General features: G+C 38.2%; 1 protein-coding gene across 16 annotated transcripts in view; it reads right to left on the bottom strand.

The window, feature by feature from the left end:
• KDM4C (lysine demethylase 4C) overlaps positions 1–19,517 on the bottom strand; it is a 435,403-nt gene that overhangs the window by 96,542 nt on the left and 319,344 nt on the right. The gene's annotated exons all lie outside the window — the stretch shown is intronic.

The raw sequence follows: 19,517 nt of genomic DNA, 5'->3' as shown, positions 1-19,517 counted from the left end.
GGGGAATCAAGGAGTGCTATGCGACTCAGCTGGGAGAGGACTCTGGAAGCTTGCCCCTGGTTTCCTCCAGCCTTTATCCCCAGTACCTTTTTGCTTGGCTAACTGTGCTCTCTGCACCTGCACTGTAATCACAGCTGTGAGCACAGCTGTGTGCAGGGTCCTGTGAATCCTGCCAGTGAATCACTGAACTTGGGGGTGGTCTGGGGTCTCCTGACAAATAAGAACAGACTAATTTCAGGATATTTAAAACATAGTAAGTAAAGATAGATATTTCAGTACATTTTGAATTCAAGTTATTTGGGGGGATATGGGACCTCTAGAAAAGGCTCAAAGCAATTTATATTCAATTTAATTAAGCTACATACTTTTTAAATGACAGACGATAATGAAAATCATTTAAAAATACTGATCTTGGTCTTAGCTAACAAGTAAAACAAGGATTCCCTGAAAATTACTACCAAAGATATCAGAAAGGAAACTTCTATGTTGAAAGGAACCATTAATAAGAAGATGAATATGGAATTGTGAACATTTTTAAGAAAAAAAAAATGTGTCCATAATTGAAAGGGGGGGGAAAAAAAGATGACTCAGAGTCATGAACGAACTGATGTTTTGCTGAGGGGGGGTGCAAAATGGGTGAAGGGGAGTGGGAGATATGGCTTCCAGTTATGGAATGATAAGTGATGGGATAAGAAGGAGGAAACCCATAGACACTCTCTCAACTATAGTTTGTCACATACCCCTCCTATTGGGTCATTAGACAATAAGTCACACAAAAGACCAAACTGTTTAAATAACATTTTCTCCAATTTTATACTTTACTGTTTCCCTCTGATTTTACAAGCAGTACAAGGGTTCTTGTAGAAAAACTTCAAATTACACCAAAGTATGTCTAAAATTAGTTTTTAATCACCCAATATACACTACCATCCAGAGGCAACCACAATACGGCATTTAGAATCTTTTCCCTGCTTGTTAAAAACAACAACAACAATTAGGAAAATGCTGCGCATATAATGTCTCTTAAACTCTTTTTTCTCATCAAAATGTGGTTTACACACAAAAATAAACTCAAAATGGATGAAAGACTTAAATGTGAGACTTGAAACCATAAAAATCCTAGAAGACAACACAGGCAATAACCTCTTTTACATTGGCTGCAGCAACTTTTTTCCAGATATGTCTCCTCAGGCAAGGGAAACAAAAACAAAACAAAACAAAAAACTATTGTGACTATGTCAAAATAAAAACCTTTTGCACAGTGAAGAAAACCATCAATAAAAATAAAAGGCAAGCTATGGAATGAGAGAACATATCTGCAAATGATATATATAAGGGGTTAATAACCAAAGAACTAGAGTGGGCTATAGAAGACGGCGGCATAGGAGGACGCTGGGCTCACCGCGTCCTGCTGATCACTTAGATTCCACCTACATCTGCCTAAATAACCCAGAAAACCGCCAGAAGACTAGCAGAACGGATTCTCTGGAGCCAAGCGCAGACGAGAGGCCCAAGGAAGAGGGTAGGAAGGGCAGAGAGGCGGTGCTCACTACATGGACTGGCGGGAGGGAGCCAGGGTGGAGGGGCAGCCCGCTGGCCAAGCAGAGACACCCAGTCTGGCTGGCAAAAGCGGAGGAGCCGGACAGAGTGTGTTCTGACAGCAAGCGGGACTTAATATCTGGAAGGTTATAAGTTAACAGCTCTGCTCAGAGAGCGGGAAGGCTGGAGAACAACTGGAGGGAGAGTTGTTGAGACCCAGACGACAGAGCTCAGCGTGGTGGGGAACAAAGGCGCTCACCGGCACCATCTCCCTCGCCCATCCCCCAGCCAAAATCCCAAAGGGAACCAGTTCCTGCCAGGGAACTTGCTGGCACCCCGCAAACACCCAACATTGTGCTTCTGAGCATCCATCCCTCGGGCGGGTCTGACTCCCTCCAGGTGCTGCAGGGCCCCTCCTGAAGCTCATCACCGAAGGATAAGTGAGCTGAGCCTGCCCCTCCCGCCCCTGTGCACCTTGCCGATCCACCCCAGCTAAAACACCAGATCCGCAGCACCACAAGCCTGGCAGTGTGCAAGTAGCCCAGATGGGCCAGGCCACCCCACAGTGAATCCCACCCCTAGGAGAGGGGAAGAGAAGGTACACACCAGTCTGACTGTGGCCCCAGAGGTGGGCCGAGGGCAGACATCAGGTATGACTGCAGCCCCGCCCACCAACGCAAGTTATTCAAGACAGCACAGGGAAAGTGCCCTGCAGTTCCACACCACTCCAGGGACCATCCAAAACGACAAAATGGAAGAATTCCCTCAGAAAAACCTCGAGGAAATAACGAAAGCTAATGAACTGATCAAAAACGATTTAAACAATATAACAAAAAGTGAATTTAGAATAATAGTCATAAAATTAATCACTGGGCTTGAAAAGGACAGCAGAGAATCTATTGCTACAGAGATCAAGGGACTAAGGAACAGTCAGGAGGAGCTAAAAAAAAAAAAGCAATAAACGAGCTGCAAAATAAAATGGAAACGACCACGGCTTGGATAGAAGAGGCAGAGGAGAGAATAGGTGAACTAGAAGATAAAATTATGGAAAAAGAGGAAGCTGAGAAAAAGAGAGATAAAAAAAATCCAGGAGTATGAGAGGAAAATTAGGAACTAAGTGATGCACTAAAGAGAAATAATCTACGCATAATTGGTATTCCAGAGGAGGAAGAGAGAGGGAAAGGTGCTGAAGGTGTACTTAGAGAAATCATAGCTGAGAACTTCCCTGATCTGGGGAAGGAAAAAGGCATAGAAATCCGAGGGGCACAGAGAACTCCCTTCAGACGTAACTTGAATCGATCTTCTGCACAACATATCATAGTGAAACTGGCAAACTACAAGGATAAAGAGAAAATTCTGAAAGCAGCAAGGGATAAACGTGCTCTAACATATAAAGGGAGACCTATAAGACTCGTGACCAATCTCTCTACTGAAACTTGGCAGGCCAGAAAGGAATGGCAGGAAATCTTCCATGTGATGAACAGAAAAAATATGCAGCCGAGAATCTTTTATCCAGCAAGTCTGACATTTAGAATAGAAGGAGAGATAAAGGTCTTCCCAAACAAACAAAAACTGAACCTAAACCACTAAACCAGCCCTACAAGAGATCCTAAGGGGGATCCTGTGAGACAAAGTACCAGAGACATCGCTACAAGCATGAAACCTATGGACATCACAATGACTCTAAACCTGTAACTTTCTATAATAACACTGAATGTCAATGGACTAAATGCGTCAACCAAAAGACATAGGGTATCAGAATGGATAAAAAAAACAAGACCCATCTATTTGCTGTCTACAAGAGACTTGGTTTAGACCTGAGGACACCTTCAGATTGAGAGTGAGGGGATGGAGAACTATCTATCATGCTACTGGAAGTCAAAAGAAAGCTGGAGTAGCCATACTTATATCAGCAAACTAGACTTTAACTTAAAGGCTGTAACAAGACATGAAGAACAGCATTATATAATAATCACAGGGTCTATCCATCAGGAAGAGCTAACAATTATAAATGTCTATGCGCCGAATACAGGAGCCCCCAAATATATAAAACAATTACTCACAAACATAAGCAACCTTATTGATAAGAATGTGGTAATTGCAAGGGGACTTTAACACCCCACTTACAGAAATGGATAGATCATCTAGACACACGGTCAATAAAGAAACAAGGGCCCTGAATGACACATTGGATCAGACGGACTTGACAGATATGTTTAGAACTCTGCATCCCAAAGCAACAGAATATACTTTCTTCTCGAGTGCACATGGAACATTCTCCAAGTTAGATCATATACTGGGTCACAAAACAGCCCTTCATAAGTATACAAGAATTGAAATCATACCATGCATACTGTCAGGCCACAATGCTATGAAGCTTGAAATAAACCACAGGAAAAAGTCTGGAAAACCTCCAAAAGCATGCAGGTTAAAGAACACCCTACTAAAGAATGAGTGGGTCAACCAGGCAATTAGAGAAGAAATTAAAAAATATATGGAAACAAACGAAAATGAAAATACAACAATCCAAATGCTTTGGGATGCAGCGAAGGCAGTCCTGAGAGGAAAATACATTGCAATCCAGGCCTATCTCAAGAAACAAGAAAAATCCCAAATACAAAATCTAACAGCACACCTAAAGGAAATAGAAGCAGAACAGCAAAGACAGCCTAAATCCAGAAGAAGAGAAATAATAAAGATCAGAGCAGAAATAAACAATATGGAATCGAAAAAAACTGTAGAGCAGATCAATGAAACCAAGAGTTGGTTTTTTGAAAAAATAAACAAAATTGATAAACCTCTAGCCAGGCTTCTCAAAAAGAAAAGGGAGATGACCCAAATAGATAAAATCATGAATGAAAATGGAATTATTACAACCAATCCCTCAGAGATACAAACAATTATCAGGGAATACTATGAAAAACTATGTGCCAACAAACTGGCCAACCCAGAAGAAATGGACAAATTCCTAAACACCCACACACTTCCAAAACTCAATCAGGAGAAAATAGAAAGCTTGAACAGACCCATAACCAGCGAAGAAATTGAATCGGTTATCAAAAATCTCCCAACAAATAAGAGTCCAGGACCAGATGGCTTCCCAGGGGAGTTCTACCAGACGTTTAAAGCAGAGATAATACCTATCCTTCTCAAGCTATTCCAAGAAATAGAAAGGGAAGGAAAACTTCCAGACTCATTCTATGAAGCGAGTATTACTTTGATTCCTAAACCAGACAGAGACCCAGTAAAAAAAGAGAACTACAGGCCAATATCCCTGATGAATATGGATGCAAAAATTCTCAACAAGATACTAGCAAATCAAATTAAACAGCATATAAAAGGAATTATTCACCATGATCAAGTGGGATTCATTCCTGGGATGCAGGGCTGGTTCAACATTCGAAAATCAATCAACGTGATACATCACATTAATAAAGGAAAAGATAAGAACCATATGATCCTGTCAATCGATGCAGAAAAGGCATTTGACAAAATTCAGCATCCTTTAATAAAAACCCTCGAGAAAGTCGGGATAGAAGGAACATACTTAAACATCATAAAAGCCATTTATGAAAAGCCCACAGCTAACATCATCCTCCATAGGGAAAAACTGACAGCTTTTTCCCTGAGATCAGGAACACGACAGGGATGTCCACTCTCACCGTTGTTGTTTAACGTAGTGTTGGAAGTTCTAGCATCAGCAATCAGAAAACAAAAGGAAATCAAAGGCATCAAAATGGGCAAAAATGAAGTTAAGCTTTCACTTTTTGCAGATGACATGATATTATACATGGCAAATCCGATAGACTCCACCAAAAGTCTTCTAGAACTGATACATGAATTTAGCAAAGTTTCAGGATACAAAATCAATGTACAGAAATCAGTTACATTCTTATACACTAATAATGAAGCAACAGAAAGACAAATAAAGAAACTGATCCCATTCACAATTGCACCAAGAAGCATAAAATACCTAGGGATATATCTAACCAAAGATGTAAAAGATCTGTATGCTGAAACTATAGAAAGCTTATGAAGGAAATTGAAGAAGATATAAAGAAATGGAAAAACACTCCGTGCTCATGGATTGGAAGAATAAATATTGTCAAAATGTCAATACTACCCAAAGCTATCTACACTTTCAATGCAATCCCAATCAAAATTGCACCAGCATTCTTCTCAAAGCTAGAACAAGCAATCCTAAAATTCATATGGAACCACAAAAGGCCCCGAATAACAAAAGTAATTTTGAAGAAGAAGACCAAAGCAGGAGGTATCACAATCCCAGACTTTAGCCTCTACTACAAAGCTGTAATCACCAAGACAGCATGGTATTGGCACAAAAACAGACACATAGACCAATGGAATAGAATAGAAACCCCAGAACTAGACCCACAAATGTATGGCCAACTAATCTTTGAAAAGCAGGAAAGAACATCCAATGGAAAAAAGACAGTCTCTTTAACAAATGGTGCTGGGAGAACCGGACAGCAACATGCAGATGATTGAAACTAGACCACTTTCTCACACCATTCACAAAAATAAACTCAAAATGGATAAAGGACCTGAATGTGAGACAGGAAACCATCAAAACCCTAGAGGAGAAAGCAGGAAAAGACCTGACCTCAGCCGTAGCAATTTCTTACTTGACACATCCCCAAAGGTAAGGGAATTAAAAGCAAAAGTGAATTACTGGGACCTTATGAAGATAAAAAGCTTCTGCACAGCAAAGGAAACAACCAACAAAACTAAAAGGCAACCAACGGAATGGGAAAAGATATTTGCAAATGACATATTGGACAAAGGGCTAATATCCAAAATCTATAAAGAGCTCACCAAACTCCACACCCGAAAAACAAATAACCCAGTGAAGAAATGGGCAGAAAACATGAATAAACACTTCTCTAAAGAAGATATCCAGATGGCCAACAGGCACATGAAAAGATGCTCAACGTCGCTCCTCATCAGGGAAACACAAATCAAAACCACACTCAGATATTACCTCACGCCAGTCAGAGTGGCCAAAATGAACAAATCCAGAGACTATAGATGCTGTAGAGGATGTGGGGAAACGGGAACCCTCTTGCACTGTTGGTGGGAATGCAAACTGGTGCAGCCACTCTGGAAAACAGTGTGGGGGTTCCTCAAAAATTTTAAAATAGACCTACCCTATGACCCAGCAATAGCACTGCTAGAAATTCACCCAAGGGATACAGGAGTACTGATGCACAGGGGCACTTGTACCCCAATGTTTATAGCAGCATCTCAACGATAGCCAAATTATGGAAAGAGCCTAAATGTCCATCAACTGATGAATGGATAAAGAAATTGTGGTTTATATACACAATGGAATACTACATGGCAATGGGAAAGAATGAAATATGGCCCTTTGTAGCAACATGGATGGAACTGGAGAGTGTTATGCTAAGTGAAATAAGCCATACAGAGAAAGACAGATACCATATGTTTTCACTCTTATGTGGATCCTGAGAAACTTAACAGAAACCCATGGGGGAGGAGAAGGAAAAAAAGAAAGAGGTTAGAGTGGGAGAGAGCCAAAGCATAAGAGACTGTTAAAAACTGAGAACAAACTGAGGGCTGATGGGGGGTGGGAGGGAGGGGAGGGTGGGTGATGGGTATTGAGGAGGGCACCTTTTGGGATGAGCACTGGGTGTTGTATGGAAACCAATTTGACAATAAACTTCATCTATTGAAAAAAATAAAATACTAAGAAGTAGCTTGGCAGATAAAAAAAAATTAAAAAATAATAAAATGGGTGAAGGGGAGTGGGAGATATGACTTCTAGTTATGGAATGAATTAGTGACAGGATAAAAGGTACAGCATAGTGAATACAGTCAATGATATTGTAATAGCACTGTATGGTTACAGATGGTAGCCGCACTTGTGGTAAGCGTAGCAAAACATGTAGAGATGCTGACTCACTATATTGTATATACAAAATGAATGTAACATTGTGAGTCAATTATAATCAAATAAACAAAATGAAAACATATATTATCCAGATAGAACTTTGATGAATGAGTGATAGTTTCCCCAAAACCCAAAGTATGTTCAGTTGCTTTGATGTGCTGCAGGAAAGCAGTATTCAGGCTGCGATACAAAGTGTATTCCCCAGGAAACAAGCCTCTGGGCACATGATGTGCTGCAGGATTAAGAGCTCTACTTCTGAGACTCCTATTAAAATGCTTCCATGCCATGGGAAGTGACCCCAGGATGTACCAAAATCATTAACTTGATATACCTTGGAAAGATTTTGATTCTACTTATTATTTTTGAGGCTGTAATAGGATACAAAAGGAAAGAGAGATTCCAGGATAGGAGAAGTACACTAGTCAAAAGAAGTAGCTTATCCACACATTAGGTCAACAAACAAAACTTAAAATAACTGAGCACAAAATCCTAAGGTTTCAGGGGAGAATGACAGGTGACATATTATCTTGGGAAAAATCCATGGATGACTCAAGCAGGAGCTCAGGCTGTTGTGTCCCCATTCTAGAGATTATGCTGGCTATTCCCATCTAGGATGAGAAATAGCATCTTAAATAAGATAGGGTAGGGGCAGGGGTGGTGTGCCAATGCAACCTTCTACTTCCTACTTAAAACTGTCATTTTCATGGTAAGCCTTCATTATTATTGTTGTTGTTCAGTGTACAGATTCCTAATCTACCTTAAAAAATTCAATGTATCATAAGTTTCAAAAGCCCAATATGCTAGGCATTAATGAATAGTAGTGTACATAGCAAAGGCTTTAGCATTAATACAGATCAATTTAATCCCAGGTCAACCACTTCCCATATTGTATATCTTGACTGTATTTTCATATATCTCAATTTCCTTAAAATTATCTCTTTCTAGTAAAAATGAGTTGGCAATAATGCCTACCATAAAACATCATGAAAGCAAGAGCTCTGGGGGGATTTGCTGTTGTTTTTACTATTGTTTCATCACAGCAGCATGTCTACAACAGGGTCTGGCAAAGGGGGAACAGAAAGAATGAGGATACAGAACTGTCAAGAACTACAAGGGTGATGCACGTGGTAGGGCTGGGCAAAGCACTCACTGCAGGGCACACACACGCTGTCAGTTCTTTCCCACAAGCTCTGCTACTAGTGTTCTTTTCCATGAGTGGGGATAAGCGAGGATTGACTCATTTTAAGAATACGAACAAGACAAATCATTGTGCCAAAGATCTAATTTATCCTCCAAATAAAAATCTTTCAAAATAACTAAATAAAATGTCCAGGAGAAGGGGTCTCTCTTCTCTCCACCAGCTAGCTTGCCCTTTCTGATAAGATCAGATTGACTATATAGGCTTGTTAAGTTAAAAAAAAAAAAAGCATGTAAAAACTCTGGCTAAACAGAAAGAATCACAACTAATTTACTACATGCAAAGAGATACTAAGCTCTGGGATCTGTTCTGGGGGGCACTGGCAAAATATCCGAATACAGAATTGTTTTGTTGACAGTCCACTCACTGCATACCATGTCACCATCACAGCTGAGGTATTTTCTACTGGGGTCCACTTGGGGAGGAAATTGTGTCATATCCCTTCTTTTGCTTGAGAAAGAGGGGATTCTGTTTATTGCCTCACAAGTACAAAGAAAGGAGACCTTCATTCTCAAGGATGGAAATCATCCACTCACTATATATGGTAGAAGATATTGTCAGAGGTCCAGAGACCTCTGTAAACCCCCAAATTCATGAAAACCTGTAGAATACATACCTTTCCATGTAAAACACACATTTTGATGTACAGAAGCAACAAGGTTATGCCTGCATGTCAAGGCTGAATGGTCAGCTAGGGTCACTGGCTAATACCTTTTACAGCAGCCACAAAAGACTCGGCAAAACTACTAAATACAAGGATCTATCTAGCCTTTTAGAGTTATTCACAAATAATAAACATTGCAAAGGGTAGACAGGCGAAATGTTTTTGTTGAATTTAATACAGTAACTGGAATGCTTCAAAACCATCTGCATTTTTTTTTTCAACATAAAGGAAATAATATGCCCTTCACAAGTGTAAAAACGAAGTGGTAAATTTTAATTGTACATAACTTTCTATAACCAAAGTTTTCATTCTGGCTAAGTTCTAAGAACAGCTTATATAAAAATTGCTTATATACTTAAAAGATTCAGACGTTAGGAAATCAAACCCAATGATGACATCCTTCTCTTCTCTCTAAAGTGAACTCCAGTACAATATTTTCATTTGAGGGAAAGGTTAGTTTGCAGTTTTTCAGATAGCAAATCCCTATCTAGAACTGTCTTTTTAAAAGCTGTCAATGTTAAAATGCTGTTTCTGGTTAACAAAACCCATGTGCCCCCATCACTGTGAGTTAGAATTCGGAGACACCTGCCACTGGTAGAGTTTATTTAGATGATAGATTTACGTGTCTTTATGTGCCTCTCTGAGGCTTCTGTCTCTGACATACCAACTGTTTGTCAAAGCTTTCCAACAGATCTGACACCAGGCAAGAGCAAACTGGAGTTTGACGGGCCCTGCAAGGCTAATGGCACTATGTGAGAATATTTTGTAACTTAATTTAAGAATACTTCCCCAATTCTCTTGCAACTTATTTCTCCCAAGGACTTAAATAACATAGACATCTTTTTATGGTACTGGACACAGCTAATGTCCTCTGACATAGAGAACAAAACAAAATAAAACAAAAAGTTTGTATACCTGACTGAGATGATCATTTTCATGGAAGATATTGGACACAATTAACTTCTGCACATCAGTGCTTGTTTTCAGCCTTTGAAAAGTTCAAGGAGCTACCTAACTCAATGATGAATATAGCCTAGTAGCATAGAGCATGGGATTTGGGTCAAGAGGCCAGGTTTAGCACAGCTCTTCAATTATTACCTATATAACCACATTAAACCTCTGATTTCTCATCTATTAAATAAGAGTCAACACCATCACTTCATGACATTTAATTATTGGAACTTACTCAGTGCCAGTCAATGTGCCAACATAACAAATATTTCATTTACTCTTCAATGAGATAATGATTATGTTGATGAAGCAGTAGAAGCTAAAATTAACACCCTTCTTAGGAATCATTTTGGCAGTAGGATTTTAACTATGGAAATAACTACCTGAGATCAGAACTTTCTGAATGGAAGGAGATCTACGTGAAAAGCCTTATGAGCAGAAGATTCCAGCCACAAAAGTCAAATGTTGTCAAGAAGGAAAGAAAACACTGAGTTTGGGGTGGGATGTGAGCAGTCATGGTCTTTATTGCCTCTTAAGCTTCCCAAAACCTTTCCTTTTCTGCTGTCATCTCCATTCTTTGATTTCCTCTATTTTTCTTTCCCTTCACATTTTCTTTCTCCTTATGCCACTGAGTTATCATTAGTTTTGTTAGTCATTTCCATAGTCAGTCTAGTAATATTTTTTTTAAGATTTCATTTTTTTAAGTAATCTCTACACCCAACATAAGGCTTGAGTTTACAATCCCAAAATCAAGAGCCACATGCTCAATATTAAAAATAAAGTTTTACACATAATTTTTATTCTTGGCTATAGCTTCTCTGGATAGTAGGTAGGGACAGCGGGTATCTCGTTCATCCATTCATGCATGGCACTAATTAGATAACAAGGCATTTGGCTACCTTGAAAAAGTAATAGTTATTCCCACCATTTACTGCGCCTCATTGAATTTCTTCACTTTGACATTCAGAACACTGGGCAAAAGTCACATTGTATCAACACCCACCATGGGCCTTTGCAAAGTTTTACACATAATTTTAAAATTACTGTGTAATTAACTATAGTAAAATTTACCCTTTCAGGTGTACACTTCTATAAATTTCAGTAAAACAACTCAGTCATGCAACGCCCACCACAATTAACATATACAGCAGTTCCACCAGCACAAAAAAATTCCCTTGGGTCCTTCTGTAGTCAACACTCCACCCCTGTGCAGTCTCTGTCCTTATAGTTTTGGGGAGGGGGGTTAGCTTAGTTTTGTTTTGTTTTGTTTTGTTTTGCCACAATGTAATAGAAATGGAATTATATAGTATGGAGTCTTTCAGTCAGGCTTCTTTCATCTAGCATGCTGCATTTAAGATTCATCTACATTGATGGTATCAGTTTGTTTCTTCTTAGTACTGAATGGTATTACATTCTATGGATACACCACGGTTTGTTAATTCATTAGCCAGTTGGAAACCATCAGGCTGTTTCCAGATTTTGGTGATGATGAATAAAGCCACAAAAAAATGTCACTTACAGGTTTTTGTGTGAACATAAAATTTCTTTTAGATAAATTCCTAGGAGTGAGATTGCTGGGCAACATGGTAAATTGCATGTTTAATTTAATATGCCAGACTGTTTCCCAGCATGGCTGTACCATTTTGCATTCCCATCAGAATATAAGAGATTTCCAATGTAACAGAGTTCCATCACCAGTTGGTATTGTCAGTTATATTGATTTTAACTATTTCACAGATAGGTAGTGGCATCCCATTGTGGTTTTACTTGCTTTACCTAATGGATAAAGATATTAAGCAACTTGTCATGCACTTATGTGCTATCCATATTAGTCCTCTGGTGAAGTGTAAGATCAAATTTTTGCACAATTTTACAGGGCTTTATGCCAAGTGTCGAGTTATTTTTACTTTTACATATGCTATAAGCCATAATACATTGCTACTATTTTTGTTTGACTTCCTTTTAACCATTTCCAAGAAACTACATTTCCTTATAATAAAATTATAGCAATAAACATGATAAAACTACATAGAGCTCTACATACATATCAATTTCCTGGTTTTGATACTGTACTATATGTAGGTAAGTGGTAACCAGAGGAGGGCACTGGGAGAAGAGCACAGAAGAGCATACTAACTTCACAACTTCTTAGGAATCTGTAACCATTTACAAATCAAAAGTTTCTTTTAAAAAGTTAAACATTTGTGAACTGTACTGGTACTTAATCATTTTTAATGTTTTATGTATGAGAAAAATGTGTTCCAAGTCACACAAGAACCAGTCAGCACTACCTTTAGTGCAATTCAGATAATCGAATTCTATTAAAAAAACAAAATTCAAACCTGCAGACTAAAAGATTTCAAAATGGGTGAGATAAGCAAAGGCGTGTGAAATATTAGGAGTACTGCTGGGTTCACAGACCAAAGGAACAACACAACTATCTTTAAGATTGACATTTTTATAAAACAGGTTTACATACATGTGTTTGACTATCATATATATAATAGGCTACTGACACATACTCAATTATAACACAAGGTGGTAAAATGCTGTATCCTTCCAAGCTGTTTTTTCTATAGAAAGAAGCTAAGAATCAATATGAAACATGATCACTTCTGTGGAGTGCCATGGAGCTGGAGATTACTTTATTTGTGTATTTTATACACTTAGTTGTTTTTTTTAATCTTTGAAGAGAAACACACATTACTTTTATAACTAAAACAGTAAGTCTTTTAAACTAAAAGTTAAAGGACCAAGAGCTGTACATGATCTGTATATTAAAATTCTAACATTAAATAAACAGGTCAAAGTTCAATAGTACAGTTTAGCCTTATTGGCTATGGAGATGCCCTGCACCTCGTGTGTCTCAGGCTGATAACCTGAACTCTGAGCGTGGCCTATCATTTTCTTGAAACGTCTCTGGGAGAAACAGAATGTGATTAAGGATGAACACATCACACTTGCTTGTTTGCTTTCCCCAGTGCAGGTGGGCTGTCCCCCTCTGCATGCACAGCAAGCTGAGGTTACAAGGCTGTCATGCCTTATCTATGCAGAATGTACATGGCAGTGGTGTTATATGCCATAGGTGTTGGGCAGGGATCCCCAAATCAGCATGTGGCAAAGAGCAGAGACACAGTAATGCTGTCACAGACAGGAAAAGAAGACTCAATAGTTCTAAGGCTATCACTAAGATAAATGGAATTTTGAAATTAAATGGTGATTGCCCCTGTCAAATTGAGAAGCCTGAAAATGCACATATATTAACTGCTGGGCCTGCCAGGAAAAGGAGTGATTCTCGTGTTGTTGACTTCTTTATTTTCACATTATGAAAAAGGATTTTTAGAGAAACAGGACTTAAGAATTAGAAGTATTTAAAAAATTTTTTGTTGTTTCTAAAAACATTTGGGCTATTAATCTCCTTCTTAGTTCTAAGTTGATCTGCCAACTAAAATTATTATTTGAAAAATATTTACAAATTGCTTTGAGAAACATAAGAAAGGGGTAATACCAAAGGATAGTTACCTCTGAATGGCCTCTTCCTAGAGAAATTTTAAAGCAAATTCCTACAGCAGTACTGAGTTTATGCCTTTTACTGTGCAGTATAAGTGAAGTAACGTAACTCTTCAATTCTTTATTTATTTTTTTTAAATATGAAATTTATTGTCAAATTGGTTTCCATACAACACCCAATGCTCTTCAATTGTTTAAACAACAACTCTGAGACATTGTGGTATTTGAAACAGTACATATTATAAATAACTTTTCATCATTATGAATGTTTTTATTCATATTTAATTTTGTTGTAAGCTATGACTAATTTAAAATTTTATGGTAACAGTATACCACTATTTTAAAATTATGGTTTTTTGGGGTGCCTGGGTGGCTCAGTCGGTTAAGCGTCCGACTTCAGCTCAGGTCATGATCTCACCATCCGTGAATTCGCCCCGCATCCGGCTCTGTGCTGAGAGCTCAGAACCTGGAGCCTGTTTCAGATTCTTTGTCTCCCTTCCTCTCTGCCCCTCCCCCACTCACACTCTGTCTCTCTGTCTCTGAAAAATGAATAAACCTTAAAAAAATAAAACAAAATTATGGTTTTTTAAATTAAAAAGAATTTTTTTTTAATATTTATTTTTGAGAGAGAGAGAGAGAGAGAGAGAGAGCATGAGTGGTGAAGGGGAAGAGACAGAGGGGGAGACACAGAATCAGAAGCTGGCTCTAGGCTCCGAGCTTTCAGTACAGAGTCCGATGTGGGGCTTGAACTCACAAACTGTGAGATCATGACCTGACCTGAAGTCAGCCGCTTAACCGACTGAGCCACCCAAGTGCCCCAGGTTTTTTAAATTGTTTAAGAATGTTTATTTATTTTTAGGACAGGGAGAGGGAGAGTGAGCACAGGTGAAGGGCAGAGAGAGAAGGAGTGACAGAGAATCCCAAGCAGGCTCCATGCTGTCAGTGCGGGGCTTGATCTCACCGACTGTGGAATCATGACCTGAGCCAAAATCAAAAGTCAGACACTTAACCAATTGAGCCACCCAGGTGCCCCTTAAAATCATGCTTTCAAAGATGTTTATTATTTCTAAAATGATCTCAAACTAATTTCATATCTGAAAGATGTACATTTTTAAAGTTTATTTATTTGAGAGACAGCATGAGCAAGGGAAGGGCAGAGAGAAAGGGAGAGAGAGGATCCCAAGCAAGTTCCACACTCAGTGTGGAGCCCAACACGGGGCTCGATCTCAAGATGGTGAGATCATGACCTGCGCCAATATTAAGAGTCAGACACTTCACCAACTGAGCTCCCCAGGCTCCCCAGTACATTTTTTAAAACTTTATCTATTTGTAAGAAATTATCTACGTGAGAAAAATACCTGTTAGGAAACATTAGGAAACAGATGTACATATTTCAATCTCTCTGTAAATAAATGCCTTAGATGAACATTCTATTCCAGCCCTTCCTTCTGCCTTCCAAAATGACCCAAAGAAGAAATCACATCCTTAGAAGTTCTACATCTAAATTCTTCCAGAATGGAAACCCAAAAAGAGGAGTGACCCTATCCATCTTGTGCACCTTGTCATCAAGCAACAAATGCTAAGATCAGCTCCATAAGTATTTACTGAATAAAAGATTGATAAATGAATGAAAGAAATGCTCTTTATTCCATAATTTTCCTCAAAACCTTGAAAATGACAAGCTGGAATTCCAAAATCATGTAATAAAAGATGATTTTATTACATTTTAAAGATATGCTTTGTAGAAATTATTCTAAGCAGATTCCCACAATTGTAAAGAAATCTGTTAATCTTCCATTGTCCCCAAATCAACAGCTGTCAAATATAAAGCTGTGACATCATTAAAACTAAGAAAAGACAACTGAATAGATCTGTGGATCATGATTTGTTTTGGTTTTTTTTTTTAACTACAGCAGCTGATTTATTACATTTCATACCACTTAGAGTTTTAGAATTAAATATAGGTCAACAATCACTAAACACATCAACAAGTGACACTCATTGAAATAAATCATACCAAATGGCCAGCATATTATCAGCTAGTATGACACTCCCCTGCTTTCATAAATAAAAAATGAGAATTAAACTTTCATAGTAAAATATTTCACCAGACTAGATTGCATATTTTGACATGGTCAATTTATCACTGTAAAAAAAAAACACCTGAAGCTCAGTTGGCTCTGGTCAGATAGCTCATTAGTCTATGAAAATTATACTTTTGCCAGAATCTCACAATTCTTTTTACTGAAAAATATCTGTTTAGTGAAAAGATTTTACCATATTTTTTTTGCTTTGTCTATAGAGAATAAGTGTTTTAAAATCAATGAATTTTAAATCAATTAGGAGCAACAGATGACTCTAGGGGAAAAATGGTTAAGTGTTAATTAACTTTAAGTACTATTCCTGTAAAGAAAAGTGGTCAATTTATTTCACTATTTTTCCATTTATTTAAAGGAAAATATTTTGTTACCAAAGAAAGATGGAATGTATTTTATATTCTGAATGGAAAAAATTCACAATTTAAAATTTTACCCTAAAGTCAGTTTTATCTCCAAAACTGTTAGTAAAAAGATGATTTTGAACTAAAATTAGGCTAAAATTACAACTAAAAACAATCCTGAAATGAATACCTTTTCATGGATTTGTGAATCCCGTGTGACTCTTACAACAAATCCTTTTTCATACTGTGGCCACCCATCTTGGCAACAACATACCAGAGTATACTGTGTTTTTATTGGTTGAAGGACACATTTATCTTTCAGGAGAACATGAGACATTCTTTCTTGCTTGTCTTCTTATGAACCAAACTATTTCACTTCCATAGATTTCGTTTTCATTTTCAACTTTGCTTTAAGAAAAACTTAAATGCAACTTACAGGGCTGACACTGTGTTTACTATTACACTTCAAATAAGAGTTTGGAATGGCAGATACACTACTATCATGAACCAAACGCACATCCAGAGAAAGCCCAGTTGTTCACCACCTCTGAATTACTGACCAGTAATAGTCATTGACCATCACATGCCTCTAGCCCTAACAATCTAGGAGCAAGCTGTTAAATAGCTACATACCCACAACAAGGAGGATTCTGGGACATCTCTCTCCTGAGCAACAGGAGATGAACTATAAGGACCTCAGATTAAGTATGTGCAAAATGTACTTCCCCCGAACCTTATGTTCCTTCCAGTGGTGGAGCCCTGTGCTCAGGGGTTCTTGGGTGGCTCAGTCAGTTAAGCGTCTGACTCTTGGTTTTGGCTCAAGTCATGATCTCACGGTTTGTGAGTTGGAGCCCCACATTGGTCTCTGTGCTGCCAGCACAGAGCCTGCTTGGGATTCTCTCTCTTTCTCTCTCCCCCTCCCCCACTTGCACTGACTCTGTCTCTCTCAAAATAAATAAATAAACTTAAAAAAAAATAGTTGAAATACAAATATGACCATGCTACTCCACTTCTTAACAGTAATTAAAGGTTCTCCAGTGTGTTTATAATAAAGTACAAAGTCTTCTAGAATAGCAATGTCCACAGAAATACAATAGAAGCCATACTACAATTTTTAATATTTCAGGAGCAACATTAAAAAATGGGTGAGGGTAGAGAGAATGGAGAATTATTTGTTCAATGAGTAAGCTTAATTTAGAAAGATGAAAAAGTTCTGAAGATACAGGGGCATGAGATGTAAATACATTTAATGCTACAGAAATATACACCTAAAAATGATTAAATTGAAAATTTTATGTTAAGTATATTTTACAATAAAAAATAAATCAGGTGAAATTAATTTTAATATATCTTATTTAAGTCAACAAATGTAAAATATTATCATTTTGACATGTAGCCAATATGAAAATTAATGAGACATTTCACATTCTTTTTTTTCATACTGTCTTTTAAATATGCTGTGTACTTATTTGCACTTACAGCACATCTCAACTATGATACTAAATTTTCAAGGGTGTTTGAAATGTATACCTACCAAAACTACAATTGTCTTTCATGTGTTTATGCTGCATCAGTTTTTAAGTGTAGCTTATTAAAATTAAATAAAATTTAAAATAAAAGGGGAGTGTGAAAATATAGTTCCTGCCAACATTAGCCCACTGCCCACCTGCTTCAGGTTACATAGCAGGAGTGGAAATTAACTGTCTCAGGACGTATCTTAGTCAGGGTTCATTTAGAGAGGCAGAACTGTTGTTGGGCACTGTACAACAGAGGCATATTTTAGGGCTAGACATTACCAGCCCCTGCATGCTGGTGCTCCATATCTGTGGTTGGGCCTAAACTTGTGGAGGGTCAGTGGAATGCAGTGGGAGGTGTGTCCATGTGAATGAGAATAAATACAATTTTTTTAAAAATTTTATTTGAGAGAGAGAGAAAGAGAGAAGGGCAGGAGGAGGGAAGGTGAGAGAGAATCCCAAGTAGGCTCCATACCAAGCACGGAGCCTGATGCGGAGCTCAATCCCATGATCCTGGGATCATGACCTGAACCAAAATCAAGAGTTGAATGCTCAACCTACTGAGCCACCCAGGTGCCCCCAAAAAACAAAAATTTTAAAGTTCAATTCTTTAGTAACACTAACCACATTCTAGGTGTTCAACAGCCATAAGTGGCTATCATGTTGGACCGCACAGTTCCAGATCATCTGAGGCTTTCTCTCCTCAAGACTCCAATCTCCCTCTTTATACTCCATGCTCCAGCTCTACTGAAATTTCACTAGACCTTACAATTCCCCCCACTTCCAGGCTACTAAGCATACTGACCCCTCTTCCAGCTAGCTCTCCTCATCTTTCAGGTCTCAGATTAACGCATTGCTTCTTCCAGGAAGCTTTTCTCCACCTCTGGATTGCCAACCCTGATACTCCAAATATAGTAAGGTCCTTCACTGCAGTCCAGATTTCTACTACAAAAGATCTTTTCATACTGCTTTGCTTGTCTAATATTTGTTTGTCTAATGTTCAATAACTTCCATTATTCTGTAATATTTGTAGAAATGAAATAAAATCTATCACCTAACCACAAAGCAAGCCTTAAAGAAATAATTATTGAACAGATAAATAAACAAACATACAAAATAGAGCCAGGAACCTACTCCCTCCTTAGAAACATTTATCTGCTCTGTTCCTGATTGGCCAAATGGCAGCTCACAGAGACTATATTACAGGCCCTTCACTTTCTTACTTCATCCTCACAACCACCCCAGTTTACAGATGAGTTTAAGAGAGATCAATCTGCATGGCAAGCTTGCTTAAGTGGAGGACACTGGATACAAACAGCCTAATCTCAATGTAACAGAGACGTACAATTACATGATCCAAACAGTAACACAGATGAATGTAAAGGCATTTTCATATTTCAATCAGGAAGTCCAAACTGTGGCTGGCTAAAACAGTGCTGGTACCTGTATTTATGAACTCATGTTAGAAAATGACATCACTAAATTATAGGGGCCTATAGGGGCGCTTGTACCCCAATGTTTATAGCAGCACTCTCAACAATAGCCAAATTATGGAAAGAGCCTAAATGTCCATCAACTGATGAATGGATAAAGAAATTGTGGTTTATATACACAATGGAGTACTACGTGGCAATGAGAAAGAATGAAATATGGCCCTTGGTAGCAACATGGATGGAACTGGAGAGTGTTATGCTAAGTGAAATAAGCCATATAGAGAAAGACAGATACCATATGGTTTCACTCTTATGTGGATCCTGAGAAACTTAACA

This window comes from Panthera onca, chromosome D4 (genome assembly GCF_046562875.1).
Source record: "Panthera onca isolate mPanOnc1 chromosome D4, mPanOnc1 haplotype 2, whole genome shotgun sequence".
Classification (NCBI taxonomy): Eukaryota; Metazoa; Chordata; class Mammalia; order Carnivora; family Felidae; genus Panthera; species Panthera onca.
The sequence above is the reverse complement of the archived record's forward strand: the minus strand, read 5'-3'. Positions and strand labels throughout refer to the sequence as shown.